The sequence below is a fragment of the Poecilia mexicana genome, unplaced genomic scaffold (assembly GCF_051168715.1).
Source record: "Poecilia mexicana isolate PSO_F unplaced genomic scaffold, ASM5116871v1 scaffold_7, whole genome shotgun sequence".
NCBI classification, from domain to species: Eukaryota; Metazoa; Chordata; class Actinopteri; order Cyprinodontiformes; family Poeciliidae; genus Poecilia; species Poecilia mexicana.
Genome location: NW_028263376.1, coordinates 2,504,333 through 2,525,803, shown reverse-complemented (window position 1 = coordinate 2,525,803; position 21,471 = coordinate 2,504,333). Strand labels below are relative to the sequence as shown.

General features: G+C 39.1%; 1 protein-coding gene across 1 annotated transcript in view; it reads left to right on the top strand.

Moving 5' to 3' along the window:
* The window catches only part of ctnnbl1 (catenin, beta like 1), a 100,895-nt gene that overhangs the window by 58,251 nt on the left and 21,173 nt on the right, over window positions 1-21,471 (top strand). The gene's annotated exons all lie outside the window — the stretch shown is intronic.

Below are 21,471 nucleotides of genomic sequence, written 5' to 3'. Positions count from 1 at the left end.
TCCTCCCTCCTTACTGATCTAGTCTTTCTGTTAACTTTTGATGTTTTCATGTTGAATCAGTTGAAGTGACGGATTCACATAAAAATCTCCTTACTTAGAAGATTAAAGGAGAAGAATAAAGCTGTTATTAGTCCCATGAAAACAAGTCCAGGGACTTTGTTGTAGCTGTTATTTGTAGTGTTTTCAATTGTTTCCCTTATTACATTTTGTGGCATTATGACCTCAAACTTCATGTATTTTATTAGGATGTTTTTGCAAAAGAGCCACACAAAGTTCTGCAAACTGAGAGGTCGGAGAAAAATGATTATCTTAATAAAAGGGGCAGTATCATGAAATTGACTTTGTTTTAGCTTTACATCATGTTATGCTGTTTCCTCATGTGGAGTGTTGCTCCACTTCTTCCAAATGTTTGGGTTTAATATGCTGTAAATGAGACTTCCCTTGGCTTCTGGAGAAGTTTACGTGGTTATGAATACTTTTGCAAATTATATCACCTGCAGACGTCCACAAATGAGAACTAACCCGAGTTATTTTCCGTGTTGCATCATCATTCATTCATTATTGATTCAATTAAAGCTTCAGAAGTACATTATAGATGCAAACAATGTTGTGAAATTAATTTGAAGTTAATGTCATCTCCTTTCTAGCATTGTGAAGAAAAAAGACCAAAAACCAACTGAACATAATTTACAGAAGAATGAAACGTTTGATAAGTGTCTCTGTGGAAATCGGACAGTTTGATGGAGGAAAAGTGTCCAGGCAGAGAATACGAGTGCAAAAAGTGTTAAAAGAGCTTCTTCTCTCCAGTAATGTAGAGAGACCGGAAGAAAGTCACAGAAACACTGTAAATACTGGATGGGTGGGTGAAATGTGGAAAAAAATAAATTAAAAGAAAATAAGTGATGCAGCTAGAGTGAAAGGGGAACGGCAAAGTGGAAGGAGGCGTGGGTGGAGACAGATAAGTGAGAGATTCCTATCTAAAGATGACAGAAGATTAATTTCTCAGACAGACAGCGTGGTAAGATTGCCAAGAAAAGGCCAGACAGTTTGACATTCTCCTCTCCTCCTCCTCCTTCGTTTTTTTCTTTCTCTTTTCTCTCTCCCGTTTCCCTCTGTTGCTCTCTCGCCTCCGCCTGTGGGATAGAGACAGAAGGGTTGTTCATGATAACCTGGCGATAAGGAGCGGCGTCCCGTGTGCTGCTATCTTTAAAACCACATTGCTATAAACCACCTGAGTTCACAGCCAGACACACACAAAGCAAAAAGAAACAGAAACACATTTTACGTCATTTGAAAAAATGACTTTGGATGTAATAGTCCTAAGTATTATTATTAATCTGATTCAGCTTAACAGCAGAGTGAAAGGCTGGTAAACTACTAGCACCAGATGAATATGAAAATAATACAGAGAGTAGAGTGTTTAGTGGAGAAGATGGAGCAGAGATGAAGAGGGGATGCTGACCTCCCTGTGGAGCCGCAAAACATTTCCAGTTCATGTAGGCGGGTTGCTGTCCCTTTAAGACAGTGGTCCCCAAACTACGGCCCGCCTCCACATTTGATCCGGCCCCCTGAACAATACCAGAGAGCATTTAGATTTTTTTTCATATACCGTATTTTCTGGACTATAAGCCGCTGCTTTTTTCCTAAGCTTTGAACCTTGCGGCTTATAGCCCAGTGCAGCTTATATGTGGATTTTTCTTCAGCCACCAGGGGGCTCTTTAGCAGGAAGTGAATCATTGGAAGTCAAAATTGGAAATAAAAGAAGAAAGCGCCCATTAAAACGGAATTAGGTTTTAATAGGGAATTGAAATTTGAGAATGTTGTTGACTGTTGACAGCTTTAACAAATATGTACAAAAAAATGTTTTTTTAATAAAAGTTACATATTGTGGCTTTACTTTCAGTCAAAACAAAATCAAGCAGTTAAGAAATGCATTAGCTACACAGATTGGAATGATTCTGCTTCATTTTCTTGAAGCTTCATTTCTCAAACTATATATCTTTGTATTTAATGTAATATATATCAGAGGTGTCACTGCAGTATACACAACAATAAAAATAGAGAAAAAATCTGAGACCTATTTAAGTCAAGTAGAGAAGCTTCAAATAAAGTTTAATCTTTAATCAGCTTTTCATGTTGGCATTATAGTAAATAAAAAAGAAATACTATTTTGCAAATTGTAAGTTATTCATCTCAAAGTGTGACCACCAGTTTAGGCTTTAGCATTGTCCTACTTTGTCAGTTAGCTTTCCAAAGCATTAAAAAGTCCATATTGTATTGTGGTAAATTATTTAACATATCACAGAGGGATAACTGTTCCGCGCTGTCCGCCGGCCTCAGAATAGTGCCACCATTTCTCTTCCCATTCCACAGACTGCAACATCTCCATGATGATATTTTAAGTTGGTGTGAACCAAAGCCCCCACCAAATGCCACGTTCCTTTAAATAAGCTGATAAAGACGCCAACCCAGTTCTGTCCCGCGTCTCGGCCCGAATCGGCTGCCGTCAGCAGCAGTGTTTTATCTCTCTGCGCCCTGCCTTTTTGGTTTCACCCTAGTTAAGCCTGTTTTTAAGGAGCGGTAAGCAAAATGTTTTTTTTTTTTCCTCTGCAACATATTATCCCCAGATTTCTCAGGAGGATAGCGGAGGAAAAGCTGCTGCTGCTCTTTCCGTGTGCCTTTAATAAGCTGCTTATTTTAGTCCCACCTTGGTATCTCTCTTCCTCTACCCTCCCTTTATCCTTCTCATCCCCTTTACCTTCAAGTTACTTTCCCTTCTTGGAATAATGTCCTAGTCTTCCTCCTCCTCAATATTTATTTTCTATCACTTCTTCTAATATGCTCCTCTTCCACTTTTTCTTCTGTGACTTATTCCTGTTGTTTTCCATACAAACTTTAATGTGTTTAATCTCCTCATGTATAAATCTTTCAGTTTTCTCTTTGTCTTTTTCTGCTGTTGGCTCTGCTTTCTGCTTTTTTCTTCACATTTCCCCCTCCTAACCTTTTCCTCTTTCTCTGCTTGTTGCTAACAACTCTTCTGAGATTGAGGAAACTCAGCAAACATGTCTTAGGCTGACCTCAATACTGTAAAATGCTCAATGTGCTTTCCCACTAGTTATTCACTCAGATTGTTGTTTAATGCTGAGCAAAATGGCCTAGATTAGGTTTGCTGATGGTTCAAAGCAGAGCAATTCTCTGGTGTTGGTTTTGCACCCAGATGAGCTATTTATAGTTATTCTAAGAATAAATTGTCTCCCTTTATGCTACGAAATCTTCTTTGAGTTGCAGCTTTGATCTCCAACTTTCCTTCTGTTTCACAGCTTTGTTGTGGTTATTCTTTCATTCATAAAAGTTTTCAGTCTTTCCTGGTTTTAAAACCTTCTGCTCTTTAATCAGTCCATTCATTGTTTTGAGGTTTAATTTAATTTGCAGTCTTTACTCTGAGGCTCAGTGTTTTATCTTGTGAAAAAAGAAACGTTGCATTTTTACAACATTTAAATGAATAATTCATGTTTTAAACAGAATTTTTAAATAAAAACTATTACATTATTGCAAGAAAACAAACTCTTTAAATATAATTACTTGGACAAGTTGAGCAAACCTGAAATATCCACATTTTTAATAATAAGAAAAATATTTGAGTCATTTACAATGGATTATGTAGTTTGCATATAGTACTTGAATACAGCATCATGCTACATGTGCTGCAGCTGAAAACTAAGCAAAAGTACAAACTTCACAGCAAGTTATTTGTCATTAAATAATCAAACCAATTAATCAAACTACTGGAAGCTTAGAAACAAAGGATGTTTCCCTAAATAACTTGTTGCAAAAAATGTATCTTAGGATATTTTTCATCATCACATAATGCTTAATTTCTTTTGATAAAGTGGAACCGAAGTCAGATCTGTGTGAACAAACTTGGCAAATAAATCTGATTCTGACAGATTTTTTTTACTTTTTCACTGCTTTGTGGCGTATTGATCTGTAAATCAGGACTCACCACTGCCTCCCTCCCTTGGGTCTCAAGGTTACTAAATTTAGAGAATTACTACTGTGGTTTGTGTTATTTCTTATAAAAATATTGCAACAGGTACAATAAAAAAAGTTTGTAGGCTTAAAAATAAGATGATGATGAATCTGCTTCAGTAAAAATGTTCAAACCTGAAACTAAACTAGAGTTTGTTTGATAAATTTGATTTGACATAGCGGTATGGGCGGACAATGACTAGTCTTATGGCTGATTTGTAACAAAAGGATTTTTGTATTTTTGAAATGAAACGTTTACAAGATGGTAACTATGACAACTGTGATAGATTGGGGATGGAGGCACTAACAAAAAGACGGGTGGCAGAGCAGATGATTTTATTGTGAGGAACCAGAATGGAAAGAATTAGAAATGAGTAATCGGAGGGAGGAGGTCAGGTTGATTTTTGGAGATGGAGTTGAAGATGCAAGGCAGAGATGGTTTCAGTGTGTGCAGTGAATAGATTAGTCAAAAGGTGGAGGTGAAGGAGGAAAACAGGAAGATCAGATAAACAGTAGGGAAGGAGTGTTGTTCTGTCATCCAGGCAGAATTAAAGTACAAACTGGTTTGCCGTACCAAAGAGCATTAAAAGAATCCCTCTAAAACCAACAACAGCATGCTGCTCATTAGAGTTTATATTTATGGCCCAAACCTGAGCTGAGACTCAGACCGAGTCGGGTCAGAATTATTAGCTTGATGGTCAAGTTCAGGTTTCTGTAGCGTGTTTAATAAACCTGTAATACATTCAGCACAGGGAAAAACTAACCAGAACTCCTAAGACAAAGTAGTGTTAATTTACTACAAATAGATGAGTAGATAGTTTAACCTGTTCAGGAAATGAAGTGTAATAGGTACTTTTTCTTGATCCTACATAAAAGAACCACAGACAACGTATATGAATTTTATGACAAAGCTTTTGCAAAAGGAGAAATCTCCGATAGCAGCTTCTCCAAGCCGTTCACAGAGAGTTCTGGTCTGCTTCCGCGTGAGCCCCTGTTTTATTGTCCAAGCAGAACAGCCAAAAGGGGCAGTCAGGAAGAACAACAAAGGTCGTAAAACTTCTAACCTAAACAACGAACAACCCAGTACCAGGTGTGATATCTGATCTATGGTCTGAGCCCGGTTCAAATCTCGGTCAAGCTGTCAACAAAACAAAATACGACTGCACACAGGCAGTTCCTTAGTTAGGAGGTATTTTGGTTGATAAGGATTTAAGGTCTGGGAAACAGAGTTAACTTGTTTCACATGAAGATGAACAGACAGTCGTGACCTCCAGGTCAGTACATACACACATAAGGAAGAGAACACTTTAAACAGAAAATCACAACAATCTATAGACTGAATGTGAACTAAAGTAATTACAAAATGATAATACTGAAAATTCTCTAACAAAGTGATTACTGAAGTTAATCTGTACAAGCAGAGCACACTGCAGTGAGAAGATGGTACCAGTCACACATCCCAGAGGATTTGACCTTGGCTCCATATTTCTTCCATATCTTCCATATTTAATATGGAAGATATTAAATAAAAGCTAAAAACAGGAGAAGTTGCACTCCTTACTTACATGGTAGTCTAGAAATGGAAGTCAGCAGTAAATCATAATGGAAATAATACATCAGGCTTTCCTTGGGCTTGGGCCCATCAGTTCGGATAATGACACAATGCCTGTGGGCTTGAACCAGGTCTGATTTATTTAGGCCCTATCTAAACTACTGATTAGTTAAACTGTTTCTACTGTAAAACATGTTAATATCTAGACAGATTGTAACAGATTGAGCATGTTTTTATTTGTGAGTTCCTTCCCCTTCTGTTGTTTTTTGCTTTGCCCCACTTTGTGGAACAAACCATAATTGATGTTCTCCCAAGAGAGCGAGGCTGTTCATTTTCTCTCTGTCGCAACAAGAAATCAGCATGTTGCCTTTGGGTCTCCGAGTTTCACTTATTTTCTCTAAACTTGACTTCAGCTTCATCCTGTGTGCCAGTGGTTCATAATAAGGCTATCTAGCTTCACTTTCCTGCGTTTGCTTAAGCCTTACAAAGACAATAGATCTTACTCATGCTCACTCCCACAGTGTGTGGGTTTAGCAAAAAATGTTTACAGAAATCCCCATTTAAGCATCGCAGCACAAAGAAACCATAGGACTATAACCAATAAATGTTAGTTGCTTACATGTCATGCACACCTGCACATATACTAATAAATGGCTTAAAAAGTTACACACAGCCCACCATAAATCATACACACTCCATCCCACAAGCACAGTGGCAGAGTGCAGTTGAGTTACAGTAAAGGGGCTGAAACTGAAAATCACTGCTTATTACTTTGTCTGTACTGTAGCAGGGCTGCAGGGCTCCCCTGAGGTTGCAGTAATTTTCTTGTCCAATCCCTCTTTTCTACACGTTTTTCTTTCTCCGCTTCCTCTATCTGGCGTTGGCCCCAGGGGCCGAGCCGACATATAAAAGATATTTGGCCACAGTGTCAGAACTCACGAGTGGACAAAACACTGTGGCTGTAACGAGCGCGGCGACGTCGGCTCCCGTTTTAATATCCCACACGTCCTCTTTGGTCATGATAATGAATATTTAATGCACTTGTCATTGCTCAAAAAATCTCTTCATCCTCCCAGAGATTTTGAGGTCTGGCTCGAGTCTGGCTCGTGTTGGACATCTTGTCTCTGTTCTATTAGAGCACATGTGTCAAACTCAAGGCCCGCGGGCCACATGTGGCCCGCCATGTCATTTTATGTGGCCCTCCAGCGTTTTATAGGTCCATGATTGACTTAAAATAGGTTTTGAGCACGAATTGACTACAAACTACATCTCCCATAATGCATTCCAATTGTTACCAGCCAACATTACGGCTTCTCGCCACTAGAGAGCAGCAGAGTCACCTTAAGCTGCTTATTGATTTTACCAGCGAATAAAACTGAGACATCGACAAGCTAACATCAAAACGTCCAAGAAAAGAAAAATTGATCTACAAGTAAGACTGTGAATGAAGATGTGTGTGAGTTGGTGTCAGGGCGGCAGGTGGCGCTAGACTTATTTTGTCATCCATTATCTTGACCGACAACATAAAAAAAAAAAAAAAAAAAAATTGGCCCTGTACTATTTTTATCCGTGAAATTATAATCATATTAACATCGGATATTTAGCCGCATTTTATGCGGTTTAGTTAATATTCACCGTGAATCCTGATCCCATCACAAATTAAGCAGATAAATGCATCTACATTTTTCTCCGTAGTGACAAAAAACCACTGACTGAGGCCCCAATAACTTTTAATAAATTAAATTAAGCGACTTCACTTAAATTAGCATCACTTCACCCGCTGGGGTCTGAACAACTTCCTCCTGGTTCAAATCTGCAGAAAAATCTGCGCTAATTCATCAGTCAGTTGGATCTGTCTGATCCAAACAGATCAACTGAACTCTGAGTGTTTTACCCTGCGGGGTCCGATGTGCGCTTTAAGGATTTTTTTTTTTTTTTTTTTTTTTTTTTTTCGCTTCTCCGAAACGGACAGATGTCACGTCTGCAGCTCCTCCAGAGCGCCGCTCTCCTGGGTAACGTGAACCCAGAAGGCTCCATTTGTTAAATCCGCTGGATGAGTTTCTCCCAGCGGTTTTTAATTCTTCGCAGTGGCGTAGCGTAACTGCCTCCGCAGTGGTTGAGCAGCGCACTGCGCATGTTACAATCTAATTAACTTTTGCATCGTCATTTATTTCCTCAAGATAAACTGCCGGCTCCTCAGATGGATTAACACAAAGTTGCATTCTCTTTAGTTTTCTCTGGTCTGTAATGGAGACTTGAATTTAACGCGCCATTTCAACCAAAGGTTTGTAATGCGCTTCCTAACCAGAAGCTCCAAAGAGTTATTTAACAATATGAGGTGTTCAATTTATTTTTAATTAACATTGTATTTTCATACATTTTATGCTAGGGGTGCGCAAGTCTAGTTTTCCAGAGCTACCATCTGCAACTTTAGATGTGTTCCTTCTCTAACACACCTGGACCATTGACTCATTATAAGGCTCTACAGAACTGAGTTGCTGCTAATGAGGGAAGTCAACCTTTTGCCTGGGGTGTGTTTTAGCAGGGATGCATCTAAAAGTTGCAGTCTGAAGGACTGCAGCTGGGTACTCCTGATTTGTACCGTCAATGTGGCCCTTTGAGGGTGGCCAATATGCTGAAGTGGCCCTCGGTGAAATTGAGTTTGACACCCCTGTATTAGAGCGAGGCTCCCTGGAGGACGCGGTAGTCGCCTTGTCATAAAGTTTTGTTTGGAAATGTTTTTCCTACTTTTCTTTCTGGGGGTCAACAAAGCAGCTGGTTTCTGCGGTAACCCAGTGTGTTAGATGCAGAAACATCGGCTCCTGCCAGTCTCTCTGAGTGTTTTGGGTCACTGTTTAATTCCTGGCTCAGTCCCTCCATGTTCCATCCTTCCGTGTATTTCTGTGGTGTTTTATTTGATAGATTAACACAAAGCAGATTCTAGTTGTAAAGTGGAACTAAAATGGATCATGGTTTTCACATTTTTGCAGAAACGATAAGTTGGGGCAAGCATTTGTATTCAGCTCCTTGACTTGTGGCAAACAGGACTTATGTTTTTTTGTTTTGTCATCATTCTTCCATAAAGGCTGGAATTTGAGTGTCTAATTATGTTTTTATTAGATTCTCCTATCTGAATTTTGGCTTCTGGAGACGTTTGGTTGCTCTGGATTTTAAGGGTTACTTTTCTGAAAGTTAAACAGTATATATACATTTCACAATGTGCTTCTTTCTCTTGGTCCATTTGATAAAATCCCAATAAGATATATTGCAAATGTGGTTTAAAAAAAAGCATTGGATGCTTTTGTCAGGTTAAGCCTGTGTCTGCTGCAGGTTAAGCACTTGACAGTAGAGCTGGGGGAGATGAGGAAAGTCTAATATCCTGATATATTTTTGCTTTATCATGATAGACAATATATATCACAGTATTCTTAACTAAGCTCCAATATTATTTTAAACTGTAGACCCCTTGCAGCTTGATGTCACCCACGCAAGTTCCTGCCCCATTTCCCTGCTAGACTTAAATGTAAGCTCACATAAAAAGTGATGCAGTATTTTGCTATGAACTGTCTACACTATGACTAGATAACAAGGTGAGAAATAAGTTTTAACTAAGAAAAAAATAGCGAGGGAGAGGAAAGTAGGTCAGTTATGCTTGACTTTGACAAACTTAACATATAGATGTGCTGTGGAATAAGGTGTGTTTTGGTTCAGCTTAAAAATAAAAAAGGCGACCTAAAGCAGGTGTTTAAATTAGCTAATCAGCCACCACTGTGTTACCATGGCTAATGGCAGCGGTGGCTAATCTACCACAGCGATCACTCATTAATAATCACAAAATACACATCAAGCCTAAAAACCAAAAACTGTAACGAACTGAATGTTCTCTTCTATGTAGGGCAGGGGTCCCCAAACTTTTTCCTGTGAGGGCCTTATAACTTTTCCCTTCTCTGGTGGGGGGCCGTAGTCAGTTTGTTACAGAAAAATTGTGACGATTGCAGGAGTGCCTAAATGTAAAAATGTGTTGTTTTCCAGAAAGCTCAATCAAATAACCCTCTCTGGGTTCTTCACAGAAAAAATCCAGGAAATAACACTATTTATGAAATAAATACCGTATTTTCCGGACTACAAGCCGCAACCCCAAAGTTTTCTAAAAAAAACCCAGTAAACATACATATATAAGCCGCAGAGATATCTGTGGCTATGAGCCACAGATATCTCTGCCACTCCAGGTTTTCCACAATTTTGCAGGGTGAAAGAATCACCTGGCTTATTCCAAGAGACGAAAGTTGCAGCAGAGGGGGGTGGACACCCAAAATTTGAGTCATAACAGGTCAATTGAATATCATATTTCTGACGGTTGAAAAAGAAAAAGTTGCCAAGTTTAGATTTAACTGAACTGATTACGGTATTTTCCAAACGGTAACTGTAACAGTAAAAGCGCTGATCCTTCGTGTTGCTACTAGCATGTGCTAAATGAAATGGGCCCTTTCTTCTTCTTCTTCTTCTTCTTCTTCTTCTTCTTCTTCTTGTTCTTTAGATTTCAACAGCAGCTTGCATCCATTATTGTTGCACTACTGCCATCTATTGGATCCTAATATCTATACCTCAAATTCTCATAATGATCCTAGTATTATTTAAAAAACCGAAAAATCTTCTTTTTCCCCTCAGTGCTATTTAACTGATCAACAGCATTCTCAAATTTCAATTCCCTATTAAAACCTAATTCCGTTTTAATGGGCGCTTTCTTCTTTTATTTCCAATTTTGACTTCCAATGATTCATTTCCTGCTAAAGAGCCCCCTGGTGGTTGAAGGAAAATCCACATATAAGCTGCACTGGGCTATAAGCCGCAAGGTTCAAAGCTTAGGAAAAAAGTAGCGGCTTATAGTCCAGAAAATACGGTATATGAAAAAAAATCTAAATGCTCTCTGGTATTGTTCAGGGGGCCGGATCAAATGTGAAGGCGGGCCGGATTCGGCCCGCGGACCGTAGTTTGGGGACCACTGGTTTACAGCATCAACTGCTGGTGGTAGTGAAACCGGGGAACAAAAAGCTCATTTGGAGGTTCAGTCACTGACGGAGCTCCAGCAGGAACATTTTATAAAAGTTCCTGAAGCTTATTGATTTGTTGCAATAAGCAATAAATCAATTCATGGATTAATTAAAACAAGTTCATCAATTTCCATTTACAGGATTTATCGTTCTCTTTTGATCTCTTTTATCTCTTTCAACCAAAACTGGATGATAAAAGTCTTCAGTTTGGTGTTTTGGTCTCAATCACTGCTCGTTTTGAAGAACAATATAGCTTAGAGAAACTTCATAATTCAGTTTATTTACTGTTCCTGTTTTGATTGTTTACTTTGTCTATTTTAAATGTCTTCCAGTTCGGTGTGTTGTTTCGCAACCCCCCCCCCCCTTTCTCTCTCTCTCTCTCTCTCTCTACTTCCCCTTGTCAGAGGAGGGAGATGTGCTACCCGCTCTCCATCTAACGGGTGAATTGAGTTTCCTAAATCTGCCGGGATTTACCCTGTCCAGAACTGAAGTAAACTCTGTTTAAGCTGGCGTCGAGAAAGACCAGCCTGGTTTCTGATGACCTCCATCCAGATGTCCCACCCTTTTTCACCCTGTGAAGTAGCCAGTTTGAGCAGCCTGGAATCAACTACTTTCACAGAGCACACCTGTTAACGGTCACTCTTTCTCTTTATTACAACTTGCACTTGTTACTGAACAAGTAACAAGTGCAAGTGGTTTTAGTGACTCGGGCGAGTCCCAAGGGTGTTGTTTTGGCTAAAAGCAACCTATAAAACATTTTCCACTTTCTCCTCCCAGAATCAAACTTCATAGCTATTTTACAACCATCAAAGAACTTTAAGGTGACTCATTAACTGAATGTCCACAACATCTTTTAGATTTTCTTAATGCTAAGTATTTTTATTAGTAAGGCAGTTTTGCAAGGGTCAGTACAGCTTAAATCAGTAGCAGAAATAATCAAATAAGTAAAATCAATAATTTAGCCTTTCTTTCCCTAATGCTGACACTGTGAACTAAAAAAGGGAAACTTTGAGAGAGAGGGACGGAGTTTGGCATTTTGAACCCCAGAACTGGCCTGATGATGAAAAAGGTGTTGCAGCAGCAGGAGGCTCCCAGTACAGGAAGAGTACTGAGTCAGAGCGGCAGATCTCGGGCCTCAGGGTGACTTCCTCATGCGCGTAGATGTCCTCTCCTTCTTGACTTGCAGCTCTGTAGCTCCTTTCTCTTCGTCTCACGATCTTTCTGGTCCATTGAGATGTAGACGAGCTGGTCTCACGGAAGGAACACACCAGTTCTTCATCTTTGTCTTTATCTTCATCTTTGCCTTGGTCTTTTTCTTTGGGGTCCTGAACCCAGCTGATGAGAGAAATGCAATTTGAAGCCACATGTTGCGGGGCTAACGGGTTGGTCCCCATGTGCAGAACAGTCTTCGGCTCTGTGGCTCTTCTTCAGCTGCAGAGTTCTTTGTCCATCTCGATCTTTGCTCGAAGCTGCCTGAAGGATCCAACCAAAGATTCCTCTTTTGCACTCACCTTATAAAGGGTGGATGGACCCTTTTGGTGCCCTTTTGGTGCATTTGCATTGGCTAGCTTTGTTGCTGTGCCTGTCTCATTGGCCGACTACTTGGACCGATGACCTCATATCCATTACCGTCTTGGAGACATGATGTCTGTTCTAATGACCCCGAGTTGCTCAACAGTCCTCTTGTGTCTAACCTTTTCTTAGGAAAGTTGAAGTTTAGCAATAAGGCCTTAGTCACCTCCGCTCTCCCATCAGTTCCTCTTTCCCCTGACCTTTCACCTACCATCTACCTCCAACACATCAGTGACCTTTAGTTACAGTTACACACTTTACACCATTTCAAGTTCAATGTCAAAATCACATTTACAACCTTTTAGTTTCTCTGATTTAGCAGTCATTTATAATATTATAATAACCATTATTTATTAGTTACTTTTATTATAATCATAATGTGAGTTATTACAGACATTAATGGAAATCTAATTATTTGACACCATGTTACAGTTACTTCTTTCACCTGTAAGTACTTCCACAAGTGTAAGAGTAAGTGCAAATATTTTTATAATCAAACCAATATCAACCACTGGTTAAACCAATATTAATTATTGGCTTATTTCTAAGTTATTATTACTGTAAGTATTTTACTCTGGGTTTTATCCAATTACTCAAAATGTCTAGATTTTATTCCTTAAACCTTTAATGCTCCGAAATGAGCACTCTGAACTATTTTTAATCACTGCAGGCTGGAAACTTCCTCTTTCTCCAGGAAACCTGCTCTTCCTGTTGCATAACTCTCTTTCTGTCAGACTATGATTTTTTATGATTAAATAGAAAAAAGCAGAATTAAAGCAGGACACAATAACAACACACACAACCAGATTAATTTTATTACCGTCTGACTCTACTGTTGGGTCTTGATGTCACCTGTGTAATCAGTTTTAAAGATAACTTTATTTATTGTTACTATTAAACTAAAATCTCCAGCATGGGGAAGTGGGCTGAGCTCGACTTTTCTCAACAGGTGATAGTCATTAGTATTTAAAGTTTATTGATCTGTGAGAATGTTGTCCTGCATTATTATACCATTACTAATGTCTTACTTGAAAATAGTCTGAAAAAAACCCCCAATATTATCATTTATCACTATAATCGGAGACAGTTTATCGTAGCAGTTTTCTTAATGTGACAGGCCTATTTAATATGTTTTTATTGCTTTCAGGGCAGATACTTTTTATAAAAAAAATTATGTAATCCTTAACCAGTTGATTGTGTGTGTAACTTCTGACTGGAAAAAAGAGATTTTCGTAGGAGTAAATCATAACAAAATATGGTAAAGAAATCAAGTTTCTCAAAATATATATTTTTTCCATTTCATTTAATTAAATTTTCATTAATCCTTGATCGATGTTATGTTCTTAATACAATGTCCATTTGTTTGCAGCTGAGAGTGCAATAATAAAAATGAAAGCAGATTAAATTATTCAAAGTGGTGATCAGAAAATGCATCCATCCATGTAGATTTTTTTTCTGAGAAATGTTGAAAGAAACTGTCCAGAGCATGTGTTTGTGTCTGGTCTGTTCATCTCCCTCAGTGATTACATGGATGCATTATTCCTTATCTGCTTTTAAATCAGTGTTACAGTTTTCCAATTTCGCCACAAACTACTGAGATGGACCTGAGTGTTTCTAATGGATGAGAAAAGAAAGCAATTTTATGTTCACGTGGCATTAATTCATTTTGTGTGCATCCTTATCAGGCCACCAGGCACAGATGTGAAACTATTTTACAAAGCTATATCGGTGCTCTTTGTCATAAAACAGAACTCAAGGCCACTGCTGTACCCAGAGGAAGTAAAACAAGATAAATGTCTCTCATTTATTGGCCTTATTAACAGTTTTTGCTTGAATTGTTTCCATTGTTTTACTAATGATTAAAAGAAGCTGACACTTTTTATTTTGCGGACTTGTTTAGAGTGGGTTAGTTAGAATAAAATGATTCAGAAATAATTTTTTTAAACACAAACCCCACAGATATGCATCTCCCAGCTGAACAAATGTGTTCCATGTAGAGTTTTACCGTTTTGATTATCGTCCCCTCAAAGATCATAATATGCTGGATTATACAGTATCTCGTAAAGATGGACAATCCACTTTTTTCTCTTCTGATATCGATGTCTGAGGTTTAATATCAGTCGATGCCAATCCGATACAGAAAATCAGGGCTGAAATTGACTTCAAACGCTTCTTTTTTAAAACACAGACATAAATGTTCTGAATTATAAATTTATGTGATAACTCTGCACCAGTACAGCTCACTGAAATAAATCTATAAATTCACAAGCTAACAGGTAAAAACATTATCAGGACTGATACAGATATTGATATCAATATCAGATCAGTGCGTCTTCATAAGAAAAGAAGAACCACAAAGAAAGGAAAGAATTTTTCTGTCCAGAATATCGTTGCTGTTTTTGTACCAGAACATCTGGACTGTGAAAACATCAGATCTATTTAAGAATGAATTCATTATTTATGAAGGAGCCCTCTGATGTTTTTGATTATGTTTAGTGGTATCGTTGTAATTAATTGTAATTCTAAACGTTATGGAGATGCTTCTTTGAGAATTGGCATTTTAATTGCATGATCTTTGTTTACTCTAAGAACACTATTAAAAAGAATAAAATAAAAAAAGGAGATTGTTTTGGTTTGATTCATACTCTGACATAATTCACAAGATTGAGAAAAATCCTAAATAAGGACCACTCTGTGGAATCACACTGATTTAAATCTATAATTGTTCAAATTATTGGTGACATATGATGAAATGTATCTGTTTTGTAGGTTTTGTCATTAATTAGTGACAATAATTCCATTTTTGTCAGCAGCTTTATACCTCACAGTCTTCTAAGTCTTGGCTAGTATTCTCTTATAAAAGATATCTTTAATCTCAACTTGATTTTCCTGGATAAATGCATGTTAATAATAGAAATAATAATGAAAACTTGCACTTATGTTTGGAAAGTAAAAAGTAAAATACTTGTATGTTTTTTACTGGACAGTAGGTTCTCCCTGGTAGTTCTAAAGTGCTTCTCTCTGTTACCTTAGTTAAACTGACACTGAAATTTACTGGAAATTAAATTTTTAAATCCTCTGCATATAATGTGTTTTTGCTCAGTGCTGCATGAAAAGGCAAAAATCATCATAACACGCTGCATTCAGATGTACTCTGGCATCTAATATTTACTCATTTAAGCACTCATTCAGATGCGGTTTTGTTGTAATTAATCAAAGTTAAGTCGCTGGGGGTCACGTGATGCAGTTATCCTGAGCGGACGCTTGTCGCTGGGCTCCCACTCCTCGAGCCAATTTGGGTTATTCTTGTATCCTTATCTAAACTAACATGTTGTAGGCTTATCTTATAGCAACCCGACACCATGCCCAACCCTAAAACAGCCAAATCTTCCGCTTATAAACCAACTGAAGAGCCAACAAGGAAGAATACGCTAACTAGCATAGAAGCTATCCAGGTAGATCAGCAGCACGAGGTACTTGCTAGCGGCTCTGACACTCTAGCCGCAGATATTTCCCAATCTGTCACTGAGAAGATTTCGGCTCTGATTGATATAAAGTTTAAGGAGTTTTGCACCACTTTGGGTAACATCTCTGCTAAATTAGAAGCCAACACGGAACGCATAACGGAAGCAGAGCACCGCATCTCAGCGGTGGAGGACGACATGTCGGCGGTGGGACCCTGGCTGAAGTAGCTGGAGTCGAAAGTACGCACTCTGACGGAGAAATGTACCGATTTGGAGGGACGGAGCCGTAGGGATAATATCCTGATCTACAACCTCAAAGAAGACACGGAGGGCCGACAACCAGTCTCATTTTTTGAGAGATGGCTCCCTGCTCTTCTTGGCTTGGAGTCTAAGCGGGGCGTTATTAAGATCGACCGGGCTCATCGGACCGCCGAGACCCGACGGTGCTGTGATTGTTAAGCTTCATCACTCCAGAGATACAGTACATCCAGGATCCTGGCGGCGGCAAGGAAGCAGGCTCCGCTCACATACGAAGGCCAAACGGTCTTCATCAGACAGGATATGACCGCTGCTGTCAAGGAGAAGCGCCGTCCGTTTAACGAGGTGTGTGATCTTCTTATCAAGAAAGAGGTGAGATTCTCCATGCGATATCTGGCTGTCCTGTCTTTTACGCATGAAGGGAAAACCCGATCGTTTCGATCACCCAAGGATGCACTTGCTTTCCTGGATGAAATGAACTGAGACCATCGTATGATTTGGTTGGATACACATGCTGGACCTTTGCCTGGAGGCTGATGCTCTGCTTTTTCTTTCCTTTTCTCTTCGGTGCAGAACTCTGTTGTAAAGGTATGTGGCTAATTGTTGGACAGATGTTCCACGACTTGGATTTTTGTTTACTTCGTGCCTCACATGGGTAAATAGGATATGATTAAAAAACATGTGGGTTGCAGGGATTTATCACCAAAACGTTCAAATTGTTGTGACTCGGGGTGAGTGGGGAGGGCTTAGCTTTAGGGAGGATGTCTGGTCTTCTTTTCTCGGCGGCGACTCTTCTCGGTTTCATTGGCCCGGTTTACTGCGGTTGGCGGTCCAGAACCGCACAGAGTAAAGGGGTGCGGCGGAAGGGGGTTAGAGGGTGTGTTGGGGCCATTTTTTGGGGATGGCTGTTATTTCGTTCATGTGTTTCTTTATCTCATTATTGTTTATGCCAACGTACAATGTAAGTTACCTGTTTTTCATGTCAGAAAACTGGCGATTTTTCAATTACTTTTCATAAATCCATGGAGGTACACTGTAGTTATTATAACACTCTCACAGATTATCAAACTATCACCAACTTTACTATGAGTGATCTCAAAATAGTCTCCCTTAATGTTAAGGGAATAAATAATGTGATAAAAAGACACTAACCCTAACCCATTCTTGGGAAAAAAAAAAAAACACACAAAAATAGCATTGTTGTCAGAAACCCACTTAACTGACAATGAGCAACTTAAACTGAGGAGGAATTGGGTGGGCCAGGTGTTTTACTCATCACATAACTCTAAGAGTAGAGGAGCTGCCATACTAATACACCGGGGTCTTCCCTTTACTTTGGAGAAAACTATGAGCGACAATGATGGTCGATATGTTCTTATCTCAGGTTATCTTTATGGAGAACACATAAAGGTAGGTTATGTGTAGGTCCAAATATATACGAGGTCCAAATATATACGAGGCTACTTCTGTCGGACATTGCTCTGGTACACCAGTGGCGCACCTGATGCGAAGGGAGGAACGAAGGAAGAAACGTCACAAAACAACGAGAGATTATACTTTTTTTTTCTCAACCCCATCAAACGTTCTCTCGGATTGATTTCCAGAATGGTATTGGACCGAGTTACAAACTGTTCAATTAGCACATGTACAATCTCCGATCACTCTCCTGTTATTTTATGTATTAGCCCCTGTGACAGCTGACCCTACTGTCACACAGACCTGAATGGTAATCGTTTTGTTTGTTTATCCTTAACATTAATTAGTGAATAGTTTAGATTTTTATTTTTAAAAATTATTTTCATTAGTCTGACTTTTTAGTTAACTTTGTCAGTTCTTTATATTTTTGTTAAATGCAACAAATTAATTTATTTGTTTTGAGTTACCAGTTTCTTTTGGAGCTGCTGGAGGGTCAGAAGAGCTCCAGCTAATTGACGTTCTTATATGGCTGGCAAACCTCCTCAGTGGGTTATTCCATCTGTTTGCCAGGGGACGAGGAAATTAGGTTTTCTTCAATTTAATTTGACTATTTCTTTAATGTTTCTTTTATTTGGTAGTTTCATTGTAATGTTTGTTTAATTTAAAGATTTGGTATTGTATTGATTAGTATGTGTTTAAGTTTTTGTATGTTTAAATTACCCCTTGTGTGTCAGCAGTGGTCTGATCAGCCACTATTTAAATTCCCCTCATGTCTTGTTTGTTAGGTCAGTTTTGTGCTTGCGTTCTTTGTGTTACTACCTGAGTTGTAGTTTATGTTGACTTCAGTTTTTGGGCCCAGTTCTTCATTGTTTAATTATTTTTTAACTTTTTTGTAATAAATTAAGATTATTTTTGGATTCCATTCAGCGTCTCTCTGGCTGGTTTATGTAAGAACCCTCACAGCCCCCCTTATGCTGATCCTGCTTCTCGCCACTGGAGGATGAATCCCTCTTTACTGAGCTACCCATCTTTTATTGACTACATTACAGATCAGTGGAATTTCTTTATGGATACTAATATGTCAACCCTTCGTTACTCTGGGAGACAGTTAAAGCTTTTATTAGGGGATGTGTCATTTCATATACCACAGCTCAGAAAAAAGCTGCCATCAAAGAACAATTACACTTAGATGGAATAGTACAACAAACAGAGTTGCAATTTAAAAATACACCCTCTAGAGCACTGTCTAAAAAATTAGAAGCAGCTCGCTCAGCTTTAAATCAATTACTAACAAAACAAGCAGAATCAACCATTTTATTTGCTAAACACAGATTATATCAGTCAGGGAACAAACCGGGACGGCTACTAACAAGGCTGACAAAAGGCAGAATGGAAGCAAACACAATTTCATCATTACAGGACAACAACCAGGACAAACATCATAAAACGACAGATATCAATAGGGTTATGAGGGAATTCTATCAAAAACTGTATTCATCTGAATGCAATTCATCCGATGTTAAAATAACGGAATTCTTAAGTGGTGTGACTCTCCCTCGCTTGACAGAGGAACAACAAGAAGTCTTAGGTGCTCCAATCTCTCAGATAAAAGTCAGAGAAGCCATCGCCTCCCTTAAGGGTGGAAAATCTCCTGGACCTGATGGTTTCTGTCCAGAATTCTATAAGAAACTAAGCCACTAACTAAGGACCACTTACTGACATGGCACTCGTTTGGGCGTGGAGGCTTGCCATCAACTCTTAACCTGGCGAACATCAACCTTATCCTCAAAAAAGATAAACCACCAGACATCTGTGTATCTCATATAGACATATTAGTCTTATCGGGGTAGATAGTAAGCTGCTCTCTAAATTACTTGCAACGAGACTGGAGAAGCTGCTGACTTTCTTAATAAACCCAGATCAGACTGGGTTCATACAAAATCGTTTCTCCTTCACAAATATGAGGAGATTACTTAACGTAATTCAGTACTCAAGCCAAACGAACTGTAGAGCTTTTGCTGTATCTTTAGATGCTGAAAAGGCATTTGATAGGATTGCGTGGAAGTACTTATTTAATGTTTTGGAGAGATTCGGGATAGGGGGTGATTTTCTGAAATGGATTAAGATATTTTACAGTTCCCCATCAGCCTGTGTCATGACTAATGGTGTTCAAGCTCCATCTTTTACAATATGTAGGGGAACTCGACAGGGTTGTCCTCTTTCCCCGCTTCTGTTCACTCTTGCGCTGGAGCCCCTAGTGGTTATTAGGTCACAATAAAATGTGCATGGTGTGATGATTGGCGGTAAAATCCATAAAATAGCGTTATACGCAGATTATATTCTGTTATTTGTAACAAAACCTGACATCTCAATACCAGCTATCTTAGCCACTATTCATGAGTTTGGTTCCTTTTCGGGTTATAAAATGAATTTTGATAACTCAGAAGCAATGCCATTAGGTATTGCTACTGTCCAGGACCTACCCTCCAGCTGTTCCCTGAGATGTTCCCAACATGGCTTCACTTACCTGGGAATTAATGTGGCCCCTAACCTGACAGAACTATGGAAGCTTAATTTCTCTCCAACAGTTAGTGAAATAAGGAGGGACTTAGAAAGATGGCATGACCTTCCCTTATCATTTATGGGGCGTATAACTTTAATTAAAATGAACATTTTCCCACGGCTTTTATATTCCCTCCAAATGTTACCCCTTTGGCTATCCAAAAAAGTCACTACGGATATAGAGAGAGCATTCTCCAGATTCATTTGGCCTGGCAAGAGACCACAACAGAAAATCAAAGTTTTAGTGCTTCCTGTTGACAGAGGTGGCTTGGCTTTGCCAAACATCTACTATTACAATTGGGCTTGCCATGCTCGTTATCTGTGGGAGTGGTTACAGGCTCATCTTAACTCGAACTCTTGCCTCGATTCGTGGGCCTCTCAGCCTGCTGCTTTGTGGAGCCTCACCACTGGAGATAGGAAGAGGCCATCAAGAGATATTAAAAATAATCCAGTTATTTATAACACAGTTAGAGTGTGGCAGAGAATTTGGAACCACACAGGAGGTGGGCCCTGCTCCTCACTCCTGATACAAGAAACCAGGACTTTATCCTAGGCCTTGAGCCCAACATGTTTGACCTGTGGCATAGCAGAGGAGTGAGAGTGATCGGAGATCTGTTTACAGAGAATGTACTCATGACATTTCAACAATTGCAGTTAAAATGTGGTATTCCTAAAGAACACGTTTTTGGTTTTCTTCAAATTTGCCATTTCATTGGTTCTCTCATTCTGGCTTGGTCACACACAATGAGATTGAGAAATTCCTTGTCGACCGGAAAAAACTTAGGCATTTTATTTCCGCTTTCTATGCAGTGCTCTACTCTCTCAACCCTGGTGGTGCCGGGGGACATTGCACGGAAATGGGAGGGAGACCTTGACACGGTATACATTGATGATGACTGGCAAGAGGCCATTAATGTAGTTAATTCAACCTTTATATGTATTATGCTCCGAGAGACACAGTATAAAATACTACATCGTCTACATATAACACCTTGTATACTGAATAAGATGGATCGCCAGCTTTCTCCCTTATGCAACAAATGTGGAAGAGAGGTTGGAACGTACTATCATTATTTCTGGCAATGCAAATTGATTAAAAGATTCTGGGGTGCAATTACTAAAGAGCTGAGTGATGTGTTTCATGTAAAGATCAGATGTGACCCAGGTCTGTTCCTTCTTGGCCTCCCTTCAAAATCAGTCACTCTGACACAATCACACTTCAAACTTTGTGACAAATTATTGCTTCTGGGTAGAAGATGCATTTTAATTAATTGGATAAGCCACCAACTGTCACACAATGGTATAGAGAAATATTTAGGGTCCTCCCTCATGAAAGGATTGTGCAGTTTTTAAGGGTAATGGAAAACATTTCCTTGACATGTGGTCTCCTGTGCTCAGCTATCTACCTAAAAAGTTGACGCAACTTGTGATGAGAGGTCAGAATCCTATGAAGTGGAAGGTCTCACCAGGTCTTAACTTAAGAACACCCTCCTTTTGTATCACTATGCATCTTTCTTTTCCTTTCTCATATCACCCGGCTATGTATGTTTGTGTTGTCAGGCTTTAA